This window comes from Triticum urartu, chromosome 5A (genome assembly GCF_056163025.1).
Source record: "Triticum urartu cultivar PI428250 chromosome 5A, HENAU_Tu73, whole genome shotgun sequence".
In the NCBI taxonomy this organism is placed as follows: Eukaryota; Viridiplantae; Streptophyta; class Magnoliopsida; order Poales; family Poaceae; genus Triticum; species Triticum urartu.
In genome coordinates, this window is record NC_141877.1 from 596,692,794 (window position 1) to 596,720,747 (window position 27,954).

Here is a 27,954-nt window from a genome sequence, read left to right on the forward strand (position 1 = left end):
AGTAGTAGTATATTTTTTTTCAAAATTTATATACAAACTTGTTTGTAATTTGAAAATTTAAGTGAGTCTCATATACATGTTCTTTCTCCTACTCTTACCGGCTATCTCCGCCAGGTTTATCAAACCCTCTCTGGAGGCATTGTTTTGGCTTGACCGCCCCCTTGGGCACCAACACTAGCTCCGGTTTGTCGGCCCCGCCGGTGACGGCGGTGCGGCGTGGCGTGGTCTCTACATTGGAAGCACTGTCTGGGTGCTCGTGCGGTCTATAAGGTTGGTTGTAATGGGGGGTATCATATAATAGTATCATGCATATGATACTAGTGTATGATACTATCTCCTAGTGCATAGTATCATATATCAGTATCATGTAATATTCTATTTATTGTCATGCATGACACAAAGTAGTATAACATTTATTATGATACGGTATCATAATATGATACTTCATCATTTTTTTCTTCATTTAATGCTATGACACCTCATCAAAATTGTTTAGTTGGCATGCATGCTACTAGCTATGATACTACCATTACGACCAGCCTAACAGTGGAAACTGGTGTTGGTTGCTTTGCTTCGGTGGGCTGGCAAAGCTTTGGGCTTGGTTGCCTCCGGGGGTGCATGGCCGCCTTTGGGGCTTTAGCTACTGCCTCCTTTCATGTATATAGGCTCTAATGCATTTTTAGGGACTAACTTTATTCACATGTTAGAGCAATAATATATGATATGCAAGTTACACAAAGCACACACCATCAAATTCGTACGAGGAAGGAGTTTCCAATGATATAATTTTCACTTAATATATTTCATATATTATTAATCTTATATCAATAGTCAAGGGCAACCTCAAAAAATGTATTAGACCCTATATATATGGAAGGAGGGAGTATGTACATCATTGCCGATACCTCTTGGCCGGCATCATCCTTAAGAGCCTGTCTAGTAGAACTCTCAAATCCTCAAACCCTCACTAGCGTTTTAAGGGTCCAAAAATGGTCTTTTTGTGCACTTTTACGGGTTGAAAAATAGGGGCAAAGATTAGAACCCTCAAACCCAACCCTTATGATGGAATATTCCCCATGAACGACGTTGCCGTTGCGGGCATATGTCGAGCACCTCGTGCACGACGGGCGGAGGGCGGGGCGGGCGCGGGCGGAGGGCAGTGGACGGGGGGTGGGAGGCGGAGGCGGAGGGCGCGGGGGCGGGAGGCGGAGGGCGCGGGAGCGGGCACGGGCCGGAGGGCGGTGGCGGCGGGTCGAGGCGGAGGGTGCGGAGGCGGAGGGGCGCGGGAGGAGGAGAGGCCGGGGGCGGGAGGCGGAGGCGTGATAACCCACAAGTATAGAGGATCGCAACAGCTTTCGAGGGTAGAGTATTCAACCCAAATTTATTGATTCGACACAAGGGGAGCCAAAGAATATTCTCAAGTATTAGCAGCTGAGTTGTCAATTCAGCCACACATGAAAACTTAGTATCTGCAGCAAAGTGTTTAGTAGCAAAGTAATAGGATAGTGGTGGTAGCGGCAACAAAAGTAAAGACAGCAAAAAATAATATTTTTGGTATTTTGTAGTGATTGTAACAGTAGCAATGGAAAAGTAAATAAGCGTAAACCAGTATATGGAAAACTCGTAGGCACCGGATCAGTGATGGATAATTATGCCGGATGCGGTTAATCATGTAACAGTCATAATATAGGGTGACACAGAACTAGCTCCAATTCGTCAATATAATGTAGGCATGTATTCCGTATATAGTCATACGTGCTTATGGAAAAGAACTTGCATGATATCTTTTGTCCTACCCTCCCGTGGCAGCGGGGTCCTATTGAAAACTAAGGGATATTAAGGCCTCCTTTTAATAGAGAATCGAAACAAAGCATTAGCACATAGTGAATACATGAACTCCTCAAACTATGGTCATCACCGAGAGTGGTCCCGATTATTGTCACTTCGGGGTTGCCGGATCATAACACATAGTAGGTGACTATAGACTTGCAAGATAGGATCTAGAACTCTCGTATATTCATGAAAACATAATAGGTTCAGATCTGAAATCATGGCACTCAGGCCCTAGTGACAAGCATTAAGCATATCAAAGTCATAGCAAAATCAATCTCAGAACATAGTGGATACTAGGGATCAAACCCTAACAAAACTAACTCGATTACATGATAAATCTCATCCAACCCATCACCGTCCAGCAAGCCTATGATGGAATTACTCACGCACGGCGGTGAGCATCATGAAATTGGTGATGGAGGATGGTTGATGATGATGACGACGACGAATCCCCCTCTCCGGAGCCCCGAACGGACTCCAGATCAGCCCTCCCGAGAAGTTTTAGGGCTTGGCGGCGGCTCTGTATCGTAAAACGCGATGATTTCTTCTCTCTGATTTTTTCTCTCTGAAAGCAAATATATAGAGTTGGAGTTGGCGTCGGAGGGTCTCCAGGGGCCCATGAGGTAGGGGGCGCGCCCTAGGGGGAGGGGCGCCCCCACCCTCGTGAGAAGGGTGTGGGCCCCCTGGTTTTCATATTTGGCGAGGATTTTTTATTATTTTTTCTAAGACCTCCCGTGGAGTTTCAGGTCATTCCGAGAATATTTGTTTTCTGCACATAAAACAACATCATGGTAATTCTGCTGAAAACAGCGTTAGTTCAGGTTAGTTCCATTCAAATCATACAAGATAGAGTCCAAAATAAGGGCAAAAGTGTTTGGAAAAATAGATACGACGGAGACGTATCAACTCCCCCAAGGTTAAATTCTTGCTTGTCCTCAAGCAGTTCAGTTGACAAACTGAAAGAAAGAAAGAAAAACTTTTACAAACTCTGTTTGCTCTTATTGTTGTAACTATGTCAAGCCAGCATTCAAGTTTTCAACATAGAACATAACTAACCACATTTGCAATAATTCTCAGGTCTCACAATTACTCATATCAATAGCATAATCAATTAGCAAGTCATAATAATAAATCTCAGATGACAACACTTTCTCAAAACAATCATAATATGATATAACAAGATGGTATCTCGCTAGCCCTTCCTGAGACCGCAAAACATAAATGCAGAGCACCTTTAAAGATTAAGGACTGACTAGACATTGTAATTCATGGTAAAAGAGATCCAATCATAGTCATACCCAATATAAATTAACAGTGATGAATGCAAATGACGGCTGCGCTCTCCAGCTAGTGCTTTTTAATAAGAGGGTGATGACTCAACATAAAAGTAAATTGATAGGCCCTTCACAGAGGGAAGCAGTGATTTGTAGAGGTGCCAGAGCTCGGTTTTGAAATAGAGATAAATTGTATTTTGAGCGGTATACTTTCATTGTCAACGTAACAACTAAGAGATGGCGATATTTTCCATGCTAAACACATTATAGGCGGTTTCCAAATAGAATGGTAAAGTTTATACTCCCCCTCCACCAACAAGCATCAATCCATGGCTTGCTCGAAATAACGAGTGCCTCCAACATACATCAGGTCCCAGGGGGAGTTTTGTTTGCAATTAATTTTGATTTAGTTTGCATAAAGCATGGGACTGGGCATCCCGGTGACCAGCCATTTTCTCGTGAGTGAGGAGCGCAGTCCACTCCTCTTGAGAATAACCCGCCTAACACGGAAGATAAGGACAACCTTTGTTGATACATGAGCTATTCGAGCATACAAAACAGAATGTTTATTTGAAGGTTTAGAGTTTGGCACATACAAATTTACTTGGAACGGCAGGTAGATACCGCATATAGGAAGGTATGTTGGACTCATCTGGAATAACTTTGGGGTTTAAGGGATTGGATGCACAAGCAGTATTCCCGCTTAGTACAAGTGAAGGCTAGCAAAAGACTGGAAAGAGACCAACTAGAGAGCGACAACAGCCATGTACATGCATTAAAATTAATAAACATTGGATGCAAGCATGAGTAGGATATAATCCACCATGAACATAAATATCGTGAAGGCTATGTTGATTTTGTTTCAACTACATGCGTTAACATGTGCCAAGTCAAGTCACTTAAATCATTCAAAGGAGGATACCACCCAATCATACCACATCATAACCATCTTAATAGCATGTTGACACACAAGGTAAATCATTATAACTCATAACTAATCAAGCATGGCACAAGCAACTATGATCTCTAATTGTCATTGCAAACATGTTTATTCATAATAAGCGGAATCAAGAATGACGGGCTCATCATATTTACAGAAACAAAAGAGGTCGAGTTCATACCAGCTTTTCTCATCTCAGTCAGTCCATCATATATCATCATAATTGCCTTTCACTTGCACGACCGAACTGTGTGAATAATAATAAGAGTGCACGTGCATTGGACTAAGCTGGAATCTGCGAGCATTCAATAAACAGGAGAAGACAAGGCAATATGGGCTCTTTGGTTAATTCAACAATAATGCATATAAGAGCCACTTCAACAATTTAGTTATGGTGTTCTCCTACTGACCCCCAAAGAAAGAAAAGAAATAAAACTATTTACACGGGAAAGCTCCCAACAAGCAAAAGAAGAACAGGAAATATTTTTAGGTTTTCTTTTTAATTATTACTACTACAGCAGAAAAATAAACTACTACTAATTTTTTTGTTTTTCTTAAGGTTTAACAAGCACACAAGAAGAAAGCAGGAAAAAGAAAATAAACTAGCATGGATATTACAATGAAAAAGTATGAGCACCGACATCTAGTAATGAGTGTGTGTGAACATAAATGTAATGTCGGTGAGAAATACGTACTCCCCCAAGCTTAGGCTTTTGGCCTAAGTTGGTCTATGACCACGGCTAGCCTGGCGGATATCCATAATAATCGTTGTTGGGGTCGTACTGTGATGAAGAGGAATAGTTGGGATCATACTGTGATGAAGAAGAAGACTCTGACTACCACTGGCTGACAGTCATCTCTGGATCCCAAGAATAAACAGATTGTCGCGGAGGCTCATCTTGTGGTTCCTGTTCTGACTCCTCGACTGGTGCAGGGTTCCGGTAGGCGTGAATAGCCGTCAACGGAACAAGGTACATGCCTACAGTCAAATCAAACAAAGAAGGAGCAGACAAGGTAATAGTCTCAGGATGATGTTTATTAAAGAACAATTGATATCTAAGCTCCCCTGCCCTATTTTTAACAATAAAATCATGTGCCACCATACTTTTATGATCTAGATAAACACGGGGTAGCACTTTTTCTTCCTTCTCAGCATGCCTAATAGGTATGTTAAAATGTGCTGCTAGGCGTGTGGCATAAATGCCTCCAAAGATGGGGCCCTTAATACGGTTCATATTTAACCGTCTAGCAATAATACCGCCCAAACTAAAAGTGGTATCACTGTATAAACCTTGGAGCAGAATAATTAAATCAGGGATACTAAGGTCTCCAGAATTTCCGCGTCCAATTAAACAACGACTAGCAAATAATGCAAAGTAACGCAAAACAGGGAAATGTATGCTAGTGATTCGTGCGTCGGAAACCTTCCTGGTTTCTCCTACAGTGATATTATCAATAAACCCAGCCACATCACCATGATGTGGTTCTTCTGTCTTGCCCTCAAAAGGGACTAAACAAATCCGACAGAAATCATAAAGTGACATCTCCTTAGACTCATCATATAAATGAAATTCCACCGTAGGTGGTGAGTTCCTAGGATGAAAATAAAAGTTTTGCACAAAGGTATTTGTGAGTAAGAGATACTGAGTGCATTGGTCATGGAGGAAAGCGGTGAGGCCTGCATTGTGAGCCAATTCATGAAAATCTTCATAGATACCGGCTGCTCTCAAGAAATCCTCAGAAGGCCATTCACACGCCTGAATCTCCGCGGTGCGTGGCAAATTATACTTAGGCTTAGGTGCCTTTTCCTTTGAGCTTTCGCTTGATGAGCCCCTCAATAATCTCCTCATCATTTTTCTGAAACAATCTGAAATTTTTAGTAACTTCAAAATAAAAGTAAACCAAATTCAATAAAACTGATAGCAACTACTCCTACAAGTGCCTAGAGCCTACATCAAGCATTAGAACTACTTGGAACCATATAAATTTGACATGAAAGCTCAAGAACATGGTCACATATGCAGCACAAATTTGCAATGAATAAAGCACTAGAACAAAAACTAATTGGACCAATGGAGGAGTCACATACCAAGGAACAATCTCCCCAAGCAGTTTTGCGAGAGGTGCTTTGAGCAAGGAGATCGAAAATCACAGCAAAGTGGCTGGAACTCGTGCTTGAGTTGGTTTTTCGGGTTTGTATGAGATAGAGGAAGAAGATGGGTGCTGGGATAAGTGGAGGAGGGCCACCATGGGCCCACGAGGCAGGGGAGCGCGCCCTAGAGGGGGGGCGCGCCCACCACCCTTGTGGCCAGGTGGCAGCTCCTCCCGCGGTAATTTTTGCACAGTAAATCCTCAAATTTTCCCCAAAAAATCATATTAAATTGGCATGACATTCTGAGGACTTTTATTTTCGGGATATTTTTATATTGCACGGATAAGTCAGGAAACAGACAGAAAATACTATTTTTACTTTATTTAATATAAATAACAGAAAGTAAAAGTGGGGTACAGAGGGTTGTGCCTCTAGTTTCATCCATCTCATGCTCATCAAAAAGAATCCACTAATAAGGTTGATCAAGTCTTGTTAACAAACCCATTCCGATAATCATGAAACCGGAGAAATTTCGAATAACACTAAGTTACCTCAACGGGATATGCACATCCCCTATAATAAGAATATCATATTTCTTCTTGATAGTATGGAGAGGAAATTCAAAACCTCCAAATATAATCGATGGAATTTTCCCAATAGAATTGATACTATGAACTTGAGGTTGTTTCCTCGAAAAGTGTACCGTATGCTCATTACCATTAACATGAAAAGTGACATTGTCTTTGTTGCAATCAATAACAGTCCCTGCAGTATTAAGAAAAGGTCTTCCAAGAATAATAGACATACTATCATCCTCGGGAATATCAAGTATAACAAAGTCCGTTAAAATAGTAACGTTTGCAACCACAACGGGCACATCCTCACAAATACCGACAGGTATAGCAGTTGATTTATCAGCCATTTGCAAAGATATTTCAGTAGGTGTCAGCTTATTCAAGTCAAGTCTACGATATAAAGAGAGAGGCATAACACTAACACCGGCTCCAAGATCACATAAAGCAGTTTTAATATAATTTCTTTTGATGGAGCAAGGTATAGTAGGTACTCCGGGGTCTCCAAGTTTCTTTGGTATTCCATCCTTAAAAGTATAATTAGCAAGCATGATGGAAATCTCAGCTTCCGGTATCTTTCTTTTATTAGTAATGATATCTTTCATATATTTAGCATAAGGATTTGTTTTGAGCACATCAGTTAATCTCATACGCAAAAAGATAGGCCTAATCATTTCAGCAAAGCGCTCAAAATACTCATCATCCTTTTTCTTGGATGGTTTCGGAGGAAAAGGCATGAGTTTCTGAACCCAAGGTTCTCTTTCTTTACCATGTTTCCTAGCAACAAAGTCTCTTTTATCATAACGTTGATTCTTTGATTGTGGGTTATCAAGATCAACAACAGGTTCAACTTCTACATCATTGTCATTACTAGGTTGAGCATCATCATGAACATCATCATTAATATTTTTACTAGGTTCATGTTCATTACCAAATTGTGTTTCAGCATCAGACATAGAAATATCATTTGGATTATCAGGTGGTTCAGCAATAGGTTCACTAGAAGTTTGCACAATTCTATCATTTTTCTTTTTCTTCTTTTTAGAAGGACTAGGAACATCACTATTATTTCTCTGAGAATCTTGCTCGATTCTCTTAGGGTGGCCTTTAGGATACAAAGGTTCCTGAGTCATTCTACCAGTTCTAGTAGCCACTCTAACAGCATAATCATTTTTCTTACTATTCATTTCATCAAGCACTTCTTTTTGAGCCTTAAGTATTTGTTCTACTTGAGTGGTAACCATAGAAGCATGTTTGCTAACAAGTTTAAGTTCACCTTTAATATCAGCCATATAATCACCCAAGCATCTAATCATATAAGCATTTTCTTTTAATTGTCTACCAAAATAAGCATTGAAGTCGTCTTGCTTAAACATAAAGTTATCAAACTCATCCAAGCACTGACTAGCAATTTTAGTAGGAGGGACTTCAGCTTTATCATATCTATATAGAGAATTTACCTTTACTACCTGTGTCGGGATATCGGGATCAGGAGGTTCTTCAGTAAATAAAGAATTAAGATCATATGTTTCTTCAACAGGCGGTGAATTAAGACCATGTATTTCTTCAATAGGAGGTAAATTCTTAACGTCTTCAGCTTTAATACCTTTTTATTTCATAGATTTCTTTGCTTCTTGCATATCTTCGGGACTGAGAAATAGAACACCTCTCTTCTTCGGAGTTGGTTTAGGAATAGGCTCAGTAATTGGAGCAGGAGCTGGCTCAGGAGGTGCCCAATTATTTTCATTTGTCAACATATTATTCAATAGAATTTCAGCTTCATCCACTATCCAGGTAATCTCTGGAAGCATCGGTTAGTCCATTATAAAAGATATCAAGTATTTCAGGTTTCTTAGGAGGATGATCAGACAAAGCATTAAGTAACTTGAGAAGCCTCCCCCAAGCTTGTGGGAGACTCTCTTCTTTAGTTTGCACAAAGTTGTATATTTCCCTCAAAGCAGCTTGTTTCTTATGAGCAGGGAAATATTCAGTAGAGAAGTAATAAATCATATCCTGGGGACTACGCACACAACCAGGACCAAGAGAATTAAACCATATCTTAGCATCGCCCTTTAATGAGAACGGAAATATTTTGAGTAAATAGAGGTAACGTGATCTCTCATTATTAGTGAACAGGGCAGCTATATCATTTAACTTAGTAAGATGTGCCACAACAGTTTCAGATTCATAGCCATAAAACGGATCAGATTCAACCAAAGTGATTATATCAGGATCAACAGAGAATTCATAATCTTTATCAGGAACACATATAGGTGAAGTAGCAAAAGCAGGGTTGGGTCTCATTCTATCTCTTAGTGATTCTTTGTTTCATTTAATTAATAACCTCTTAAGCTCATATCTATCTCTGCAAGCTAAAATAGCTAAAGAAGCATCTTGATCAAATAAATAACCCTCAGGAATAACAGGCATATTTTCATCATCACTATCATCATCGTATTCAGATTCAATAATTTCTCTTTCTCTAGCCCTAGCAATTTTTTCATCAAGAAATTCACTAAGGGGCACAATAGTATCAGGTATAGAAGCAGTTTCATCATAAGTATCATGCATAGCAGAAGTGGCATCATCAATAACATGCGACATATCGAAACGAATAGCAGAAGCAGGTGTAGGTGTCGCAAACTTACTCATAACAGAAGGTGAATCAAGTGCAGAGCTAGATGGCAGTTCCTTACCTCCCCTCGTAGTTGAGGGATAGATCTTGGTTTTTGGATCTCTCAAGTTCTTCATAGTGTCCAGCAGATATAAATCCCAAGTGACTCAAAGAATAGAGCTATGCTCCCCGGCAACGGCGTCATAAAAAGGTCTTGATAACCCACAAGTATAGGGGATCGCAACAGTTTTCGAGGGTAGAGTATTCAACCCAAATTTATTGATTCGACACAAGGGGAGCCAAAGAATATTCTCAAGTATTAGCAGCTGAGTTGTCAATTCAACCACACCTGGAAACTTAGTATCTGCAGTAAAGTGTTTAGTGGCAAAGTAATAGGATAGTGGTGGTAGCGACAACAAAAGTAAAGACATCAAAAAGTAATATTTTTGCTATTTTGTAGTGATTGTAACAGTAGCAACGGAAAAGTAAATAAGCGTAAACCAGTATATGGAAAACTCGTAGGCACCGGATCAGTGATGGATAATTATGCCAGATGCGGTTCATCATGTAACAGTCATAACATAGGGTGACACAGAACTAGCTCCAATTCGTCAATGTAATGTAGGCATGTATTCCGTATATAGTCATACGTGCTTATGGAAAAGAACTTGCATGCCATCTTTTGTCCTACCCTCCTGTGGCAGCGGGGTCCTATTGGAAACTAAGGGATATTAAGGCCTCCTTTTAATAGAGAACCGGAACAAAGCATTAGCACATAGTGAATACATGAACTCCTCAAACTATGATCATCACAGGGAGTGGTCCCGATTATTGTCACTTCGGGGTTGCCGGATCATAACACATAGTAGGTGACTATAGACTTGCAAGATAGGATCTAGAACTCTCATATATTCATGAAAACATAATAGGTTCAGATCTGAAATCATGGCACTCGGGCCCTAGTGACAAGCATTAAGCATAGCAAAGTCATACTAACATCAATCTCAGAACATAGTGGATACTAGGGATCAAACCCTAACAAAACTAACTCGATTACATGATAAATCTCATCCAACCCATCACCGTCCAACAAGCCTACGATGAAATTACTCACGCACGGCGGTGAGCATCATGAAATTGGTGATGGAGGATGGTTGATGATGATGACGACGACGAATCCCCCTCTCCGGAGCCCCGAACGGACTCCAGATCAGCCCTCCCGAGAAGTTTTAGGGCTTGGCGGAGGCTCCGTATCGTAAAACGCGATGATTTCTTCTCTCTAATTTTTCTCTCTCCGAAAGCAAATATATAGAGTTGGAGTTGGCGTCGGAGGGTCTCCAGGGGGCCCACGAGGTAGGGGGCGCGCCCTAGGGGGGGGCGCCCCCCACCCTCGTGAGAAGGGTGTGGGCCTCCTGGTCTTCATATTTGGCGAGGATTTTTTATTATTTTTCTAAGATCTCCCGTGGAGTTTCAGGTCATTCCCAGAATATTTGTTTTCTGTACATAAAACAACACCATGGTAATTCTGTTGAAAACAGCGTCAGTCCGGGTTAGTTCCATTCAAATCATACAAGATAGAGTCCAAAATAAGGACAAAAGTGTTTGGAAAAGTAGATACGACGGAGACGTATCAAGGCGGCGGGCAGGAGCCGGAGGTGGCGGGCGGGCGCGCGGGAGTAGAAGCCGGCGGCGCGGCGGGCGGCGGTACGGATGGCGATGGCCGGGGGCGGGGCTAGCGCGGCCGCGGCCGGGAGGAGATGGAGGAGAGGCCAGCGGCTGGGGGCGGGGCGGGCGCGGGCGCGCGGGAGGTCGACAGGGCGGCCGGCGGCGGCGGGGGCGACTAGCAGCGGCGGACGCGGGCATGGGCGTGGGATTTTTTCCTCCCGCGCGAGGATAACCGCCAAATGAGGGTTGGGGTAGGTTTTGCTCCCCAACACTTACTTTTCAGGGTTGGGAGAGGGTTTGAGGGTTGGACCCTTAAAAAAATTTGAGAGTTTGAGGGTTAAGGGGTTCTAGTCTACGCGATTTTTTGCTCGCAAACTGTAAAAAAGCAGTTATTTATAAGGGTTTGGGGGTTTGAGGGCTCTGCTAGAGATGCTCTAAGTCTGGTTGTGTCTTGTTGTCCACCTACCAATCTTCTAGGCACAAGGGTGGAGGGTCAGCCAGTCTAGCCTATAGTTTTGGTCGCGTGTTCGAGGTGTTTGGCATCGACTGAGGCGCGGCCTAGGGCTCTATGTCCTGCCTCAGACTATCCACAATGGGAGTAACATAGATAGTAACATCACACATATCTAGGTTAAATAGATGATTTGGCATGTAATAAATGAAGAAAGAGATGAAAGTGGTAACATAGCTAGTTACTACTAGTATGAGTAACATCACACATATCAAAGTAAGATGTGTCTATAGTCTAATAAATGAAGTATTACATGTTATCACACATATGTTACTCCCCACTATAGAGGTAGTAACATAGACTAGTAACATGGGCATGTTACTAGTCTATGTTACTATCCATTGTGGCCAGTCTCATTGCCATTCGTATGTTTGTCTGTCCCAGCCGTGGTGGAGTCACGTGGAGGAGTCACAGTTGAAGAGCCGTGGAGGAGTCACTTGGAGGAGTCACGGTTGAAGCAAACCATGGGTCGATTTTTTTGGCAACATGGAATATTTTTTGGATTATTTTTCTTTTTGCGATACGAAAAAGGATGGGAAAAATCTATTAAAAACCATTTTTTCAACACTTCAAATCATCAAACACGTAGCAAGTTACACTCCGACAACACATACATCAAAAAGGCGATTAAGTTACCCGAAGTAGCACGAAGGCTGAAGCGGGAAGTAGGTGCGGCGACACAAAGTAAGGCCAGAGAAGGCGGGGAAGGTGCCTGGAGGCAGAAGCACGACGGCCTCGGCCCGGGGCGGACATGATGGTGGCGACCACAGATAGCAGAAAGCAACATCTCGGCGGTCAGGCGCAGCGCCGCACCAGCAGAGGTTGGGTTTGTTGTTTCATTGGCAGAGGTAGGCTTCTCAAAAAATAAATTTGGTTGGGATTCTAGAATAAGCTTAGTAGAGGGCATCTTATTCCAGCTTATTCTAGAAGCCAGCAAAAGAACTGGTCCTAAGACGGTGCCGCAGGCCGCCAGTAGGCACACAAGAAGCAACAACACGATGGTCGGGGACACGGAGGATGAACTGCAAGAACTCACCAGGTTAGGCCCTATATAATGTTGTTATCTTAGGTGTGCCATGGAGAATAAGTGCTGAGATGGTAGAAGGAGAAGTTAGGAAAAAAAATGTTACCTTTTCTTAATTAAGAGATGGTATCTTAGCATAATATGCCTCATTATATTTTTAAAAATAGCTAATTATCGAAGATATGGCTAAGGGATAACACATTGTATACATGTTTTATTGAAGTAGGGCATTTTGGAGACCGAGCTCCATGGAGCACTTTATTTTGAATAATTCAAAATTCATAAATTTCAGTTTTAAAAAATTCTGAAAAAAATACACATGTATGCAAGGATGTAAAGTGTATGTGTGAAAAATTTCAGGATGAAATACCTTGAATTGCGAGCTATACAAAAAAACCAAAATCATGGACTTTATAGATGAACAGTACATATGCTAAAAGGCCTCAGATTTGTCTTTTTTGTGCAGCTCACATTTTGATGTATTTTGACCTCAAAATTTGCACACATGTACATTATGTATCTAAGTATATGTGTATTTATTTTCAGAATTTTTTGAAACTGAAAAGTTTGGATTTTAAGGTTTTCAAATAAAGGGTTCCATGATGCTCGGTCTCCGTTTGGCATTTTCATATTTATTGTCATATCTAAATTACAGGAAAGACTTAAGATAAAGGCTGTCATATGGACCAATGTACATGCATTTAGATCGTGGTGGCGTCTGGGTAAGGGGATGTATGTGTGTTTACGTGCTAGGGTTAGGTGGGCCATTCCAACATGTTTTTCTGTAAACTGATGCCCACCGCAATCGGTCGCTCGCAGAACGGGCTGGCCCATATTAGGCCAACTCCACCGCGCGATCCCAAATGAACGTCCGTTTTGTCTGGATTCTGTCCGTTTGGGTAGGAATTTGCAGTCGTGCCGGGCGTGTCCTGGGATGCGGTGGTCGTGCACCCAGCGCGCAGACGCATCCTGTTACCCCATCCTGTCCGTCAGGGCCAAAAATGCCCAAATTTTTATCAAAACTAGTTTCCAACCCAAATATTTGTTTGAAAATTAAAATAGTTTTACAACCCAATTGAAATTGTCTTTAATAAAATAGTTTTACAACCAAATTGAAATTGTCTTAACTAAACATAAAATGGACCAATACATCTATTGGTTGCCAATGTGATTCCACACGTGCTCAATCAAGTCATTTTGAAGATTCAAATGAGTGTGTCAATCACGCATCTCACGGTGGAATTGGGCAAACTGTTCAAATGTGGCCGGGTCTTGGTGCAGGGGCTCAATATTTTCACCTTGATAGTCAAATCCTTGGTCGAAGATACTCTCATCACGCTCATCCTCGACGATCATGTTGTGCATGATCACACAAGCAGTCATCACCTCCCAAAGCTTCCTTTCATCCCATGACAGTGCAGGGTTTCGAACGATACCCCACCGGGATTGAAGCACACTAAAAGTGTTGGGTTTCGTAGTAATTTCAAAATTTTCCTACGAACACGCAAGATAATGTGATGCATAGCAACGATGGGGAGAGTGTTGTCTACGTACCCAACGCAGACCGACTGCGGAAGCGCTGACACGACGTAGAGGAAGTAGTCGTACGTCTTCACGATCCAACCGATGAAGTACCGAAACTACGGCACCTCCGAGTTCGAGCACACGTTCAGCTCGATGACGATCCCCGGACTCCGATCCAGCAAAGTGTCGGGGAAGAGTTCCGTCAGCACGACGGCGTGGTGACGATCTTGATGAACTACAGCAGCAGGGCTTCGCCTAAACTCCGCTACAGTATTATCGAGGAATATGGTGGCAGGGGGCACCGCACACGGCTAAGGAATAGATCACGTGGATCAACTTGTGTGTTTTGGGGTGCCTCTACCTCAGTATATAAAGGAGCCAAGGGGGGAGGGGGCGCCGGCCAAGGGAGAGAGGCGCAGGAGGAGTCCTACTCCTTCCGGGAGTAGGACTCCCCCCCCCCCCCCAATCCTATTCCAACTAGGATTCCCCAAAGGGGGAAAGAGGGAGAAGGGTGGCTGGCCACCTCTCCTAGTCCTAATAGGACTAGGGGAGGGGGGAGGTGCGCAGCCCCCTTGGGCTGCCCTTTTCTCCTTTCCACTAAGGCCCACGAAGGCCCATATGGTTCCCGGGGGGTTCCGGTAACCTCCCGGTAACCCGGTAAAATCCCGATTTCACCCGGAACACTTCCGATATCCAAATATAGGCTTCCAATATATCAATCTTTACGTCTCAACCATTTCGAGACTTCTCGTCATGTCCGTGATCACATCCGGGACTCCGAACAACCTTCGGTACATCAAAATGCATAAACTCATAATATAACTGTCATCGTAACCTTAAGCGTGCGGACCCTACGGGTTCGAGAACAATGTAGACATGACCGAGACACGTCTCCGGTCAATAACCAATAGCGGGACCTGGATGCCCATATTGGCTCCTACATATTCTACGAAGATCTTTATCGGTCAGACCGCATAACAACATACGTTGTTCCCTTTGTCATCGGTATGTTACTTGCCCGAGATTCGATCGTCGGTATCCAATACCTAGTTCAATCTCGTTACCGGCAAGTCTCTTCACTTGTTCTGTAATACATCATCTCACAACTAACATATTAGTTGCAGTGCTTGCAAGGCTTATGTGATGTGCATTACCGAGAGGGCCCAGAGATACCTCTCCGACAATCGGAGTGACAAATCCTAATCTCGAAATACGCCAACCCAACATCTACCTTTGGAGACACCTGTAATGCTCCTTTATAATCACTTAGTTACGTTGTGACGTTTGGTAGCACCCAAAGTGTTCCTCTGGTAAACGGGAGTTGCATAATCTCATAGTCATAGGAACATGTATAAGTCATGAAGAAAGCAGTAGCAACATACTAAACGATCGGGTGCTTAGCTAATGGAATGGGTCATGTCAATCAGATCATTCAACTAATGATGTGACCTCGTTAATCAAATAACAACTTATTGTTCATGGTCAGGAAACATAACCATCTTTGATTAACGAGCTAGTCAAGTAGAGGCATACTAGTGACACTTTGTTTGTCTATGTATTCACACATGTATTATGTTTCCGGTTAATACAATTCTAGCATGAATAAAAAACATTTATCATGATTATAAGGAAATAAATAATAACTTTATTATTGCCTCTAGGGCATATTTCCTTCAGTCTCCCACTTGCACTAGAGTCAATAATCTAGATTACACTGTAATGATTCTAACACCCATGGAGCCTTGGTGCTGATCATGTTTTGCTCGTGGAAGAGGCTTAGTCAACGGGTCTGCAATATTCAGATCCGTATGTATCTTGCAAATCTCTATGTCTCCCACCTGGACTAGATCCCGGATGGAATTGAAGCGTCTCTTGATGTGTTTGGTCCTTTTGTGAAATCTGGATTCCTTTGCCAAGGCAATTGCACCAGTATTGTCACAAAATATTTTCATTGGACCCGATGCACTAGGTATGACACCTAGATCGGATATGAACTCCTTCATCCAGACTCCTTCGTTCGCTGCTTCCGAAGCAGCTATGTACTCCGCTTCACATGTAGATCCCGCTACGACGCTTTGTTTAGAACTGCACCAACTGACAGCTCCACCGTTTAATGTAAACACGTATCCGGTTTGCGATTTAGAATCGTCCGGATCAGTGTCAAAGCTTGCATCAACGTAACCTTTTACGGTGAGCTCTTTGTCACCTCCATATACGAGAAACATATCCTTAGTCCTTTTCAGGTATCTAAGGATGTTCTTGACCGCTGTCCAGTGATCCACTCCTGGATTACTTTGGTACCTCCCTGCTAAACTTATAGCAAGGCACACATCAGGTCTGGTACACAGCATTGCATACATGATAGATCCTATGGCTGATGCATAGGGAACATCTTTCATATTCTCTCTATCTTCTGCAATGGTCGGGCATTGAGTCTTACTCAACTTCACACCTTGTAACACAGGCAAGAACCCTTTCTTTGCTTGATCCATTTTGAACTTGTTCAAAATTTTGTCAAGGTATGTGCTTTGTGAAAGTCCAATTAAGCGTCTTGATCTATCTCTATAGATCTTAATGCCTAATATGTAAGCAGCTTCACCGAGGTCTTTCATTGAAAAACTTTTATTCAAGTATCCCTTTATGCTATCCAGAAATTCTATATCATTTCCAATCAGCAATATGTCATCCACATATAATATCAGAAATGTTACAGAGCTCCCACTCACTTTCTTGTAAATACAGGCTTCTCCGAAAGTCTGTATAAAACCAAATGCTTTGATCACACTATCAAAGCGTTTATTCCAACTCCGAGAGGCTTGCACCAGTCCATAAATGGATCGCTGGAGCTTGCACACTTTGTTAGCTCCCTTTGGATCGACAAAACCTTCCGGTTGCATCATATACAACTCTTCTTCCAGAAATCCATTCAGGAATGCAGTTTTGACATCCATCTGCCAAATTTCATAATCATAAAATGCGGCAATCGCTAACATGATTCGGACAGACTTAAGCATCGCTACGGGTGAGAAGGTCTCATCGTAGTCAATCCCTTGAACTTGCCGAAAAACCTTTTGCGACAAGTCGAGCTTTGTAGACAGTAACATTACCATCAGCGTCAGTCTTCTTCTTAAAGATCCATTTATTTTCAATTGCTTGCCGATCATCGGGCAAGTCAACCAAAGTCCATACTTTGTTCTCATACATGGATCCCATCTCAGATTTCATGGCTTCAAGCCACTTTGCGGAATCTGGGCTCACCATCGCTTCTTCATAGTTCGTAGGTTCATCATGATCTAGTAGCATGACTTCCAGAACAGGATTACCGTACCACTCTGGCGCGGATCTTACTCTGGTTGATCTACGAGGTTCAGTAGCATCTTGATCTGAAGTTTCATGATCATTATCATTGGCTTCCTCACTAACTGGTGTAGGTGTCACTGAAACAGTTTTCTGTGATGAACTACTTTCTAGTAAGGGAGCGGGTACAGTTACCTCGTCAAGTTCTACTTTCCTCCCACTCACTTCTTTCGAGAGAAACTCCTTCTCTAGAAAGGATCCATTCTTAGCAACGAATGTCTTGCCTTCGGATCTGTGATAGAAGATGTACCCAACAGTTTCCTTTGGGTATCCTATGAAGACACATTTATCCGATTTGGGTTCGAGCTTATCAGGTTGAAGCTTTTTCACATAAGCATCGCAGCCCCAAACTTTAAGAAACGACAACTTTGGTTTCTTGCCAAACCACAGTTCATAAGGCGTCGTCTCAACGGATTTTGATGGTGCCCTATTTAACGTGAATGCAGCCGTCTCTAGAGCATAACCCCAAAACGATAGCGGTAAATCAGTAAGAGACATCATAGATCGCACCATATCTAGTAAAGTACGATTACGACGTTCGGACACACCATTACGTTGTGGTGTTCCGGGTGGCGTGAGTTGCGAAACTATTCCACAGTTTTTCAAATGTACACCAAACTCGTAACTCAAATATTCTCCTCCACGATCAGATCGTAGAAACTTTATTTTCTTGTTACGATGATTTTCAACTTCACTCTGAAAATCTTTGAACTTTTCAAATGTTTCAGACTTATGTTTCATTAAGTAGATATATCCATATCTGCTTAAATCATCTGTGAAGGTGAGAAAATAATGATATCCGCCACGAGCCTCAATATTCATCGGACCACACACATCGGTATGTATGATTTCCAACAAATCTGTTGCTCTCTCCATAGTACCGGAGAACGGTGTTTTAGTCATCTTGCCCATGAGGCACGGTTCGCAAGTACCAAGTGATTCATAATCAAGTGGTTCCAAAAGTCCATCAGTATGGAGTTTCTTCATGCGCTTTACACCGATATGACCTAAACGACAGTGCCACAAATAAGTTGCACTTTCATTATCAACTCTGCATCTTTTGGTTTCAACATTATGAATATGTGTATTACTACTATCGAGATTCAATATGAATAGAACACTCTTCAAGGGTGCATGACCATAAAAGATATTACTCATATAAATAGAACAACCATTATTCTCTGATTTAAATGAATAACCGTCTCGCATTAAACAAGATCCAGATATAATGTTCATGCTCAACGCTGGCACCAAATAACAATTATTTAGGTCTAATATTAATCCCGAAGGTAGATGTAGAGGTAGCGTGCCGACCGCGATCACATCGACTTTGGAACCGTTTCCCACGCGCATCGTCACCTCGTCCTTTGCCAGTGCCCGCTTAATCCGTAGTCCCTGTTTCGAGTTGCAAATATTGGCAACAGAACCAGTATCAAATACCCAGGTGCTACTGCAAGCTCTAGTAAGGTACACATCAATAACATGTATATCACATATACCTTTGTTCACCTTGCCATCCTTCTTATCCGCCAAATACTTGGGGCAGTTCCGCTTCCATTGACCAGTCTGCTTGCAGTAGAAGCACTCAGTTTCAGGCTTAGGTCCAGACTTGGGTTTCTTCTCCTGAGCAGCAACTTGCTTGCCGTTCTTCTTGAAGTTCCCCTTCTTCTTCCCTTTGCCCTTTTTCTTGAAACTAGTGGTCTTGTTAACCATCAACACTTGATGCTCCTTCTTGATTTCTACCTCCGCAGCTTTCAGCATTGCGAAGAGCTCGGGAATAGTCTTGTTCATCCCTTGCATATTATAGTTCATCACGAAGCTCTTGTAGCTTGGTGGCAGTGATTGGAGAATTCTGTCAATGACGCAATCATCCGGAAGATTAACTCCCAATTGAATCAAGTGATTATTATACCCAGACATTTTGAGTATATGCTCACTGACAGAACTGTTCTCCTCCATCTTGCAGCTATAGAACTTATTGGAGACTTCATATCTCTCAATCCGGGCATTTGCTTGAAATATTAACTTCAACTCCTGGAACATCTCATATGCTCCATGACGTTCAAAACGTCGTTGAAGTCCCGATTCTAAGCCGTAAAGCATGGCACACTGAACTATCGAGTAGTCATCAGCTTTGCTCTGCCAGACGTTCATAACATCTGGTGTTGCTCCAGCAGCAGGCCTGGCACCCAGCGGTGCTTCCAGGACGTAATTCTTCTGTGCAGCAATGAGGATAATCCTCAAGTTACGGACCCAGTCCGTGTAATTGCTACCATCATCTTTCAACTTTGCTTTCTCAAGGAACGCATTAAAATTCAACGGAACAACAGCACGAGCCATCTATCTACAATCAACATAAACAAGCAAGATACTATCAGGTACTAAGTTCATGATAAATTAAAGTTCAAATTAATCATATTACTTAAGAACTCCCACTTAGATAGACATCCCTCTAATCTTCTAAGTGATTACGTGATCCAAATCAACTAAACCATGACCGATCATCACGTGAGATGGAGTAGTTTTCAATGGTGAACATCGTTATGTTGATCATATCTACTATATGATTCACGCTCGACCTTTCGGTCTCCGTGTTCCGAGGCCATATCTGCATATGCTAGGCTCGTCAAGTTTAACCTGAGTATTCTGCGTGTGCAAAACTGGCTTGCACCCGTTGTAGATGGACGTAGAGCTTATCACACCCGATCATCACGTGGTGTCTGGGCACGACGAACTTTGGCAACGGTGCATACTGAGGGAGAACACTTCTTGATAATTTAGTGAGAGATCATCTTATAATGCTACCGTCAATCAAAGCAAGATAAGATGCACAAAAAGATAAACATCACATGCAATCAATATAAGTGATATGATATGGCCATCATCATCTTGTGCTTGTGATCTCCATCTCCGAAGCACCGTCATGATCACCATCGTCACCGGCGCGACACCTTGATCTCCATCGTAGCATCGTTGTCGTCTCGCCAATTTTATGCTTCCACGACTATCACTACCGTTTAGTAATATTACATCGCGATTGCATTGCATACAATAAAACGACAACCATATGGCTCCTGCCAGCTGCCGATAACTTGGTTACAAAACATGATCATCTCATACAATAAAATTCAGCATCATGCCTTGACCATATCACATCACAACATGCCCTGCAAAAACAAGTTAGACGTCCTCTACTTTGTTGTTGCATGTTTTACGTGGCTGCTACGGGCTTAAGTAAGAACCAATATCACCTACGCATCAAAACCACAACGATAGTTTGTCAAATAGACTCCGTTTTAACCTTCACAAGGACCGGGCGTAGCCACACTCGGTTCAACTAAAGTTGGAGAGACAGTCGCCCGCAAGCCATCTCTGTGCAAAGCACGTCGAGGGAACCGGTCTCGCGTAAGCGTACGCGTAATGTTGGTCCGGGTCGTCTCGTCCAACAATACCGCCGAACCAAAGTATGACATGCTGGTAGGCAGTATGACTTGTATCGTCCACAACTCACTTGTGTTCTACTCGTGCATATAACATCAACATAAATAACCTAGGCTCTGATACCACTGTTGGGTTTCGTAGTAATTTCAAAATTTTCCTACGAACACGCAAGATCATGTGATGCATAGCAACGAGGGGGAGAGTGTTGTCTACGTACCCAACGCAGACCGACTGCGGAAGCGCTGACACGACGTAGAGGAAGTAGTCGTACGTCTTCACGATCCAACCGATCAAGTACCGAAACTACGGCACCTCCAAGTTCGAGCACACGTTCAGCTCGATGACGATCCCCGGACTCCGATCCAGCAAAGTGTCGGGGAAGAGTTCCGTCAGCACGACGGCGTGGTGACGATCTTGATGAACTACAGCAGCAGGGCTTCGCCTAAACTCCGCTACAGTATTATCGAGGAATATGGTGGCAGGGGGCACCGCACACGGCTAAGGAATAGATCACGTGGATCAACTTGTGTGTTTTGGGGTGCCTCTACCTCAGTATATAAAGGAGCCAAGGGGGGAGGGGGCGCCGGCCAAGGGAGAGAGGCGCAGGAGGAGTCCTACTCCTTCCGGGAGTAGGACGCCCCCCCAATCCTATTCCAACTAGGATTCCCCAAAGGGGGAAAGAGGGAGAAGGGTGGCCGGCCACCTCTCCTAGTCCTAATAGGACTAGGGGAGGGGGGAGGTGCGCAGCCCCCTTGGGCTGCCCTTTTCTCCTTTCCACTAAGGCCCACGAAGGCCCATATGGTTCCCGGGGGGTTCCGGTAACCTCCCGGTAACCCGGTAAAATCCCGATTTCACCCGGAACACTTCCGATATCCAAATATAGGCTTCCAATATATCAATCTTTACGTCTCGACCATTTCGAGACTCCTCGTCATGTCCGTGATCACATCCGGGACTCCGAACAACCTTCGGTACATCAAAATGCATAAACTCATAATATAACTGTCATCGTAACCTTAAGCGTGCGGACCCTACGGGTTCGAGAACAATGTAGACATGACCGAGACACGTCTCCGGTCAATAACCAATAGCGGGACCTGGATGCCCATATTGGCTCCTACATATTCTACGAAGATCTTTATCGGTCAGACCGCATAACAACATACGTTGTTCCCTTTGTCATTGGTATGTTACTTGCCCGAGATTCGATCGTCGGTATCCAATACCTAGTTCAATCTCGTTACCGGCAAGTCTCTTCACTTGTTCTGTAATACATCATCTCACAACTAACATATTAGTTGCAGTGCTTGCAAGGCTTATGTGATGTGCATTACCGAGAGGGCCCAGAGATACCTCTCCGACAATCCGAGTGACAAATCCTAATCTCGAAATACGCCAACCCAACATCTACCTTTGGAGACACCTGTAATGCTCCTTTATAATCACTTAGTTACGTTGTGACGTTTGGTAGCACCCAAAGTGTTCCTCTGGTAAACGGGAGTTGCATAATCTCATAGTCATAGGAACATGTATAAGTCATGAAGAAAGCAGTAGCAACATACTAAACGATCGGGTGCTTAGCTAATGGAATGGGTCATGTCAATCAGATCATTCAACTAATGATGTGACCTCGTTAATCAAATAACAACTTATTGTTCATGGTCAGGAAACATAACCATCTTTGATTAACGAGCTAGTCAAGTAGAGGCATACTAGTGACACTTTGTTTGTCTATGTATTCACACATGTATTATGTTTCCGGTTAATACAATTCTAGCATGAATAATAAACATTTATCATGATTATAAGGAAATAAATAATAACTTTATTATTGCCTCTAGGGCATATTTCCTTCAAAAAGCACGTTCCACATCCTTTCTAACACTCTCTTGCATTTGGGCAAATCTCTTTCTTTTCTCACCTTAGGGTTTCGAGATTGTCTTCACAAAAGTTGACCACTGAGGATATATACCATCTGCTAGATAGTATCCCTTGTTGTAATGGTGGCCGTTGATCTCAAAGTTGACAGGTGGGGAGTGGCCTTCTGCAAGCCTCGCGAAGACTGAAGAACGCTGCAGCACGTTGATATCATTGTGAGAACCTGCCATGCCGAAGAAAGAATGCCATATCCAAAGATCCTGTGATGTCACCGCTTCTAATATGACAGTGCACGCCTTGACATGCCCTTTGTACTGGCCCTGCCAAGCAAATGGACAATTCTTCCACTCCCAGTGCATACAATCTATGCTGCCAAGCATGCCTGGAAAGCCTCTAGCTGCGTTGGTCGCCAACAATCTCTATGTATCAGCGGCAGTTGGCTGCCTCAAGTACTCTGGGCCAAACACCTCGATCACAGCCTGGCAAAACTTGTACATTGACATCAGACATGTTGTCTCACTCATACGCACATACTCATCCACCAGATCACCTGGAATTCCATATGCAAGCATGCGGATGGCCACGGTGCATTTCTGGTAAGAGGAGAATCCAAGCTTGCCAAGGGCATCCGTCTTGCACTCGAAGTATGGGTCATGAGCAACCACTCCCTCTCGGATATGATTAAACACATGCCTAGCCATTCAAAAACGGCGACGGAATTTATCCGGCTTGAAGAGAGGGGTGTTGGCAAAGTAATCAGCATAGAGCAGGGTGTGGCCTCTCTCCCTGTTGCGGTTCAGGTTGGGAGCACGGCCCGGGAGTGACCCCCTGTACCGAGGAAGCTGCCGTTGAATGTGGTCGTGAACGACCAGTGCAGCGACCACAATATCTTCATCATCCGACGACGAATCGTCCGATGAACAAAGGAAGTGATGGAAGAAAAACTCGTCTCCACTGTCCATACCTTTGTGGGCAAAATGCCGAACACCTTGCGGGTGTGGTGGCGAAGAGGCCGCGATGATCATCTCGACGCAGCAGGGGTGGTTGCCGGCCGGCTACTGACCACTGTGGAGCTCTCGTCGGAAGCTGCCGAGGACGCCGTGGTGCGTCGCCGGCGGTCCTGTCCCCTCTGCGGCCGGCAAAGACGGCGACGGTCAAACCTGCGATCGACGGCCAAAACTACGGATACAGCACGGGCGTGGTGGCGGCAATGTCGAGAAGTGGTTTGGTAGGGACGGCCGGAGGCTGCGCGGTGAGGAGGCGGCCGGAGAATAGCAGCAGCGCCGGCGGCGGGGCGGAGCGAGAGAGAGCGTGGAAACGTTGGGAGCGAAGGGCTGCTAGTGTCCCCGACACGCGGGCCAAGGAGGGCACAAGGGCGTGCGTCCGTTTCACCCCAAACCAAGCACAAGTTTGAAGCGGGAATGGGTCGAAAACAGACGGAATCCGGACATTTATCCGTTTAAGGCCGTGCGCTGGGCCGCGCTATTCGTCCGTTTTACTCCAAATGAACGGGGGCGGATAGGATAGGGTCGCGCGGTAGAGTTGGCCTTAGCCACGGAGCGGCACTTCGTCTCGGCTTTTGGAAGGTCAACCGATTTTGGGAGCTTACCAACCCGATTTTTCTTTTTCACTTTGGTTTTTCTGGACTGGGTCATCTGTGCTTGTTGTCTTTTTCCTGTTTTTTATTCATTACAATTTTAGTTATATTATTCTTTTTCACTTTACTTTCCTTAACCGTGTGAAGTTATTTTAAATTTAAATTTTCACAAATTTGTGAACTTTTAAAAAATTCAAAAACCATTTTCCAAATTCGTGAACTTTTTTCAATTCCGTAAGTTTTTTAAATAATGTTGATTTTTTAAAGAAATTATGAGCATTCTTACAATTTGTGACCTTTTTCTTCAAATTTTGTGAATTATTTTCAATTTATGCAAACTTTCCCCAATTTTTAATTTCTTCTTTCAAATATGGTGAAGTTATTTCTTATTTGTATATTTTTTAATTTTTTCAATATTTTGAACTTTGTTCAAATTTATCATTTTTTACTTTTCATATTCAGCGTGTACTCGTCGTCAGCCATCAGGTCAAATGAAACAAAACCCAGAAGAAAAACCTAAGCGAGGACATAGTAGACGGGCCGCACTAGAGCGGGGGCGCGTGAGCGCCAGATCGGGGAGCCGGCGATACCAGGGTTGTATAGGAGGCGCCCCTATGTCTCGCTTATAGCGAGACGAAGGGAACCCTCGCGTCAAGGGTTGTTGGGGAACGTGGCATGTAATGTCAAAAAAATTCTTACGATCACGCAAAATCTATCTAGGAGATGTATAGCAATGAGAGGGGGAGAGTGTGTCCACATATCATTGTAGACCGAAAGCACAAGCGTTAGCTTAACGCGGTTGATGTAGTCGAACGTCTTCGCGATTCAACCGATCAAGCACCGAACGTACGGCACCTCCGAGTTATGCACACGTTCAGCTCGATGACGTCCCTTGAACTCCTGATCCAGCAAAGTGTCGAGGGAGAATTTCGTCAGCACGACGACATGGTGACGGTGATGATGATGTGATCTGCGCAGGGCTTTGCCTAAGCACTACGACAATATGATCAGAGGAGTAAACTGTGGAGGGGGCACCACACACGGCTAAGAAAACAATTGATGTTCTTTGGGGTGCCCCCTGCCCTTGTATATAAAGGAGGAGAGGGAGGAGGCCGGCCCTAGGGGTGCGCCATGGGGGAGCGAAACCGACTTGGATTCCTAGTCCTAGTCACCCACTTCCTTCTTTTGGAGGGGGAAAGGGGGAAGGAGAGGGAGAAGGAAAGGGGGGCCGCGCCCCCTCCCCTTGTCCAATTCGGACTCCCATGGCGGGGGGGGGGGGCATCCCTTGCGGGATCCCCTCTCTCTTCCCTATGGCCCATGTTGGCCCATTACTTTTTCGAGGGGTTCCATTAACCCCTCGGTACTCCGAAAAATATCTGAAGCGCTCCGAAACCATTCCGGTGTCCGAATACTATCGTCCAATATATCAATCTTTACCTCTCGACCATTTTGAGACTCCTCGTCATGTCCGTGATCTCATCCGGGACTCCAAACAATCTTCGGTCACCAAAACACATAACTCATAAAGCATGCGGACCCTACGAGTTCGAGAACTATGTAGACATGACCGAGACTCATCTCCGATCAATAACCAACAGCGGAACCTGGATGCTCATATCGGTTCCTACATATTCTACGAATATCTTTATCGATCAAATCGCAATGACAACATACGTTATTCCCTTTGTCATCGGTATGTTACTTGCCCGAGATTCGATCGTCGGTATCTTCATACCTAGTTCAATCTCGTTACCAGCAAGTCCCTTTACTCGTTCCGTATTACATCATCCCGCAACCAAGTCATTAGTCACATTGCTTGCAGGGCTTATCATGATGTGCATTACCGAGAGGGCCCAGAGATACCTCTCCGATACTCGGAGTGACAAATCCTAATCTCGATGTATGCCAACCCAACAAACACCTTCGGAGACACCCGTAGAGCATCTTTATCATCACCCAGTTACGTTGTGACGTTTGGTAGCACACAAGGTGTTCCTCCGATATTCGGGAGTTGCATAATCTCATAGTCAAAGGAACACATATAAGTCATGAAGAAAGCAATAGCAACAGAACTTAACGATCATTATGCTAAGCTAACGGATGGGTCAATGATGTGATCCCGTTCATCAAATGACAACACATGTCTATGGTCAAGAAACTTAACCATCTTTGATTAACGAGCTAGTCAAGTAGAGGCATACTAGGGACACTTTGTTTTGTCTATGTATTCACACATGTATCAATTTTCCAGTTAATACAATTCTAGCATAAATAATAAACATTTATTATGATATAAGGAAATATAATAACAGCTTTATTATTGCCTCTAAGGCATATTTCCTACAAGGGCAGTGCGAGATGGGCCGGCCCAGTGTGTTGTAGGCCACAACATTGTTTTTTTTTCTCATTTTTATACTTCCAAATATTCTAAATAAATTATATTAAAAAAATACTTTAAAGACATTTCTGAAAAATGTTAACCAAAGAAATTTTTTTTATGTATTATTGCCTCTAGGGTATAAAGAAAATGTTTCTATGTATACGAAAATATAAAATGTGTGTGGAAGTTTTATCATGTATTTAAAATAATTTAGTAAAGAATTTAAAAAATGTTAAACAATTAGTTGAAAAATGTTCATCAAACATTTAACAAATGTTAAATGTCTATAGAAAAAATGTTGAACATGTATTAGAAATGTCAATCCTACATATAAAAAAAATGTTAATCAAGCATTTGGAAAACTTTAATGTGTATAGAAAAAAATGTGAACCATGTATTAAAATTGTTATTCTTGTATTTAGAAAATGTTAATTGAGCATTTAAAAATATTGAAAATTTGTATAGAAAAAGTTTATCGTGTATTTAAAAATGTTAAACTTGTATTTCAATAATGCTAAACTTGTTTAGGAAAATCTATTAGATATATACCAAAAATTTACAATGTGTACAGGAAAATGTAGACATAAAATTCTCAAAAATGTTAATCATTTATTTGAAAATGATAACCATGTATATAAATAAAGTTTCAAGTGTATATGAAAAATGTTAAATGTGTACTGGAAAAAAACTTAACATGTGTTGAACCAAAAAGAAACCTATGAATGACTGAAAACAAATAAAATGAAGATATCCCAATAAAAGCTGAAAAGAAAAAAAAAGACAAACATGAAGAAACCAATTTAAAAGAATGGAAACAAAGAAAACCGAGAAAGAAACAAAGAAAAATAGAGGGGGGAAATGACAAACCGGCGACAACCGCTGAAAGAAACGAAGAAAATCGATGAAAAAGCAAATAAAATAGAAAAGCAAGAAGAAACCATGAAGAAACAAAGGAAAAAGAAAGAAAGAAGAACTAAAAATAGAACGTAAAAGAAAAGAACACGTATTATGCCGAGCGAGAACCAGCGTGCTTAGCGAAATAGAACACAAACGACTAGAAACATTTGTGTTTTTATTAGAAAGACACCCAAAGACATCTTACATATGAAATTATCAAGAAAAATGACTAGTACAATGATAAGACACCTGGTAGCAGAACGAGTTGTTAAAAATGAAATTACAATGGAAGTCATACTAGACTTGTTCTTCCTCTGATTGATTGCCACCCGTCGAAGATTGGAAACCATACCAA

General features: G+C 42.8%; 1 pseudogene; it reads right to left on the minus strand.

Moving 5' to 3' along the window:
* Positions 1–13,677: 13,677 nt before the first annotated feature.
* Positions 13,678–23,687, minus strand: LOC147973186 (uncharacterized; annotated as a pseudogene).
* Positions 23,688–27,954: the final 4,267 nt, after the last annotated feature.